This window comes from Notolepis coatsorum, assembly GCF_963971535.1.
Source record: "Notolepis coatsorum genome assembly, chromosome: 7".
Lineage (NCBI taxonomy): Eukaryota > Metazoa > Chordata > Actinopteri > Aulopiformes > Paralepididae > Notolepis > Notolepis coatsorum.
In genome coordinates, this window is record NC_140171.1 from 135768923 (window position 1) to 135773287 (window position 4365).

Genomic DNA, 4365 nt, shown 5'->3' on the forward strand with positions numbered 1-4365 from the left:
CCGGCCACAGGCCACTGAGTGAGAGAAGCAAAGATGGACATATTATCAGATTCAGCAACAGCTCACATATACCCCCACATATGACCATATACGACCAAGCCTATCTGATCATCTATTTATTAACCAGTGGTTCGCTAAATTTGGAACCCACAGTATTTAACGGAACGTAAACCAATCCCGGTCACCCTCTTTATCTGGGAACGCCCAAACCCAACTTCGGTCACGCCCCATCTTGCGCGGCATTCTGGATCTTTCCTCACAGCCCCACCAGATTTTGACGTCGAAAGGTAGGTGATATGAAATCATACTTATTTTAGAGTATATATATCAAATTTCATGAGTATTCATCTATATTTAGTCATCTAAAGACTACTAGATGTGAACGTTTGTACCACTGCAACGTTATAATTGTTCGAATGTGTTCGGGGCGACGCTGTTTTCCAAGTAAAAGTAGCATCCTGTTCCTTAAACATGAACTCCCACTCGCCCCAAGATGAAGTCAGATCGTTTGTTTATGTTGCTAGCATATATAGCCAGTGTTTTGTCCGACGAAATGTGTTGTACATTTGTAATCTTAATAAGAGATCTAAGTTTGTCTGAAGTGATGAACTGAGGTCGCGCGAAAAGAATCGAAGGGAGAACAATAATTGTCGCGGGGAAAATAATGAACTGGTTTTCTCTCTCTCTCTCTCTCTCTCTCTCTCTCAATCTCTGTATAAAAAAACATCTGAAGCATAGACAGACAGAGTGACAAAGTCCAGAGACAGCACAGCAGACACAGTAGGTTTGTGTGTGCTTGTTTGTTTCTCTACAGGTGAATGGAGGTGTGTGTGTGTGTGTGAGGCTGCCATGCTGAACTGGGTGAAGGTAAGGTTGTGTGTGTGTGTGTTTGCATGTCTGGTAATATTTCGGCATAATCATTTTGGTTTCATGCTCATTCATATTCAAGTTCATTAACAATAGGCAAGATCTTCTTGATACCTTCCATTGTTCTTCATCTTTTCATCAGAATTTCACTCATATCCAACAAACCATAGCAATAAACTAAATTCATCATTGAGGTCAACAACCTCCTTATCCATATTCAAAACAATTCAAATCTAATTTAATTTCATCATAAATCACTCACATACAGTAAGTTCCCTCCTAGCACTGTTTTTTTTAAATAATGTGCTAAATAAATCAAATAAAATAAACTCGTCAGTCGTACAATAATAATAAAGTTCATATTATTTTACTTTCTTGTTTAAAATATTTTTGTGTGTTTGCAGAGCATGCCTAATATCCGGCAAATGCGGAAGAGGGAGAGGAAGGTGCGTCTGTGGGCCCCGGGGGCCATGGACCAGGCCGTCGCAGAGGTCAGAGCAGGCAGGTGGAGTGCGAGGCGGGCAGCCACGTTGTTCGAGGTCCCTAAGTCCAGCCTGATCGACCGACTCAGCGGAAAGGTGTCTCTGGCCTGCAACATCGGCCGGCGCACCTATCTTACCCCTGAAGATGAAAGTTCCCTGGTGGAGTACTGCTTGTACTCTGCCAGTTATGGGTTTCCGCTGACGAGGTCGCAGGTCCTGGCCCACGCCCTGGCCATCTATAACCTCCGCCACCCAGGGAACCTAAAAACATCCCTTGGCCAGGGGTGGTGGATTAATTTCAGGGAGAGGCAACACCATCGCCTCACGATATGGATCCCGGACACCATTGACTGTGGGAGGGCAGCCTGCGCCAAGAGGGGGGCCATAGAAGACTACTTCAAGCTCCTCACCACCACCTTGGAGGAACATGGGCTGAGGGAGAAACCCTGTCATATTTACAACTGTGACGAGACGGGGTTTCAGATGGACTCCAACCGGAGGAAGGTCGTTGTGCCCCGTGGGACGAAGCATGCCTACGGGCAGGCCCAGGGAACCAGGGAACACATCACGGTCCTGGCCTGCCTCAACGCGGCTGGGGAGGACGTCCCCCCTTTTATTATTTATAAGGGGGGCTACCCAGGAGGGCCCTACAATAGGGAGGGAGTCCCCAATGTCGCCAGCGGGGTACATTGACTCAGAGCTTTTTAGGAAGTGGTTCACCGACCACTTCCTGAAGTATGCCACGGAGGAGCGCCCGCTGCTGCTTGTGATGGACGGTCACCAGTCCCACCTGGATCCAGAGCTGGTCCGGACGGCACAGAGGGAGAGGGTCATTCTCCTGTGCCTACCGCCACACACCTCTCACATCCTTCAGCCTCTGGATGTGAGTTTCTTTGCACCCTTGAAGGCAGATTTCTCCGGGCTTGTGGGAGATCTGTCGGCAGTTAGCCACTCCTTCATGATTTCTAAAAAGGAGTTTTCAAGGGTGTTCAGAGACACCTACCAGAGGCAGAAAGATCGGAGGGTGGTGGTGGCTGGCTTCAGGAGGTGTGGCCTCTACCCTCTGGACCCTGCGGCTATTGATTGGTCGCGGGTCATGTCGTCTGCCCCTGCCCCTCCCCCTGCATATCCTGGTGCCAACCCTGCTGTTACCCCCCAGCCCAGCCCCCCACCCAGCCCCCGTGCTCCCAGCCCCCCACCCAGCCCCCGTGCTCCTAGCCTCCCACCCAGCCCCCGTGCTCCCAGCCCCCCACCCAGCCCCTGTGCTCCTAGCCCCCCACCCAGCCCCCGTGCTCCCAGCCCCCCACCCAGCCCCCGTGCTCCAGTCCAGGACTCACCCCCCAACCCCTACCTCAACCACCCCCTTGTAACAGCAGGGAGGATCACAGCGGACCTGGGACAACTCCTGGCCCAGATAGAGTTCACCCGAAGATCTGGAAAGGTCAGGAGGAACACCACCAAGGCCCGCCTGCTCACCGCCCAGGAGATGACGGATGCCATCGACGAGACAGAGGACCGCGCCACCCGCGCCGAGGCAGGAGCTCTGGCCAGGGCAGACCGACAGCGGCAGCGGGCTGAAACATCAAGGACTCCCACAACCTCCTCCCGTACCCCGCGTGGCGGCTCTCTCCCCAGCCGCAGAAGAGGAGTGTCCCCCCGGGCCGCTCCCACCACCAGCTCCGGTCTTGCCATCGCCGGCCCCTCAGCCTCAGCCTCCATGCCCCCCTCTTCTGCCTCCCACAGTCTGCTGCCCGCCTGTAGCCTTCACACCAGCACTCGCCTGCCTGCTTTGAGAGGGGAAGATCACCACCCCTCCACCTCTTCCTCCCCAACAGCCATAATGGATGGTATTTATTTATTTGTTTTCTTTTAACAGTTATTTGGGAGACAACATTCTCAGTTAGCAAAAAAGTATACATTTTCATATGAATAAATAATCATGTTTTATTGTTTCTTAACCATTTTCTCAGAGCCGGCAGTCCCACCGCAGTCCCACCGGGTGTCCCAGCCAACTTCCTCTCCCTCCCACCGTAAGCTTTTTCAAACAACTGTGAAAAAAAACATGATCTACAAATGTCCATGGCCAAAAGGAACAGGAAGAAAAACTCTTATTGTACCTGCCCCTACGGCCTACACACACACAGTACACTGATAGACTGTTCATAGCGCAATATTTACCAAACCAAACAAAATTAATTTTTTGAGTGGTGCTCCCTTTATTGTGTCTGCAGCCTCCTGTATTCCTGGACCAACAGGAGCATCGACATCCTCCTCCTCCCACGCCAGACCCACGACACCCATCGGCATGTTACTTATGTTTTTTGAGTTTGTCAGGGCAAACTTATGAATTGTTATTTATTTTGTCAAAAATGTGCTGATTTTATACAAATTGCTGTGGGGCACTTTGAACTGTGGTCCATGTGTGAAAAGTACTATATAGATAGTTATTCATATTTATTATTGGTATATTGTAATCAAGCAGCGTCATAATAATACATTTCTTTTTAACTGTAGGTCACACCACCAAGAGGCAGAAGCTGGGGATCTGGCGGTGTGGCTGGTGTAAAAAGGCGAACCCCCCTGTGGACTCTGAGGGTTTGGTGTCGTGGGTCCAGTGTGACAACTGTCACAAATGGTTCCACACCATCTGTGTTCGGTGGGAGGAGGAGGAGGACGAAGATGCTAGTTTCTGGTGTTACTGGTGTTTGGATGAATGAGTGTATGAATGAGTGAGTGTATGAATGAAAAAATGTATAAATATGTATGGTGTGCTGTAAATAGTTGATATTGTTCTAAGTTATGTTTATTATATTTTTTATATATTGTTTATAAAATGTTAAAAAGTGCTGGCTGTTGTGTTAAATTTGTCATATTTTTGTTGAAAACACATGTACTCACAAATGTTAATGTGACAAGTGATTGTGATTAATATTTTGTTTGTTAGACAAATAAAATGGGGATGTTGTTTGCTCCTGAGATGAGATGGTAAGACAAAGCAACGCTTTATACACTACCT

At 48.9% G+C, this 4365-nt stretch overlaps 1 long non-coding RNA gene across 1 annotated transcript; it reads left to right on the forward strand.

Annotated features, from left to right (window-relative positions):
* The first annotated feature begins 3116 nt into the window (after positions 1-3116).
* On the forward strand, positions 3117-3682 carry LOC311231556. The gene is made up of 3 exons (XR_014619884.1): positions 3117-3196; positions 3320-3379; positions 3581-3682. It is a non-coding gene; the product is annotated as an uncharacterized lncRNA (long non-coding RNA).
* Positions 3683-4365: the final 683 nt, after the last annotated feature.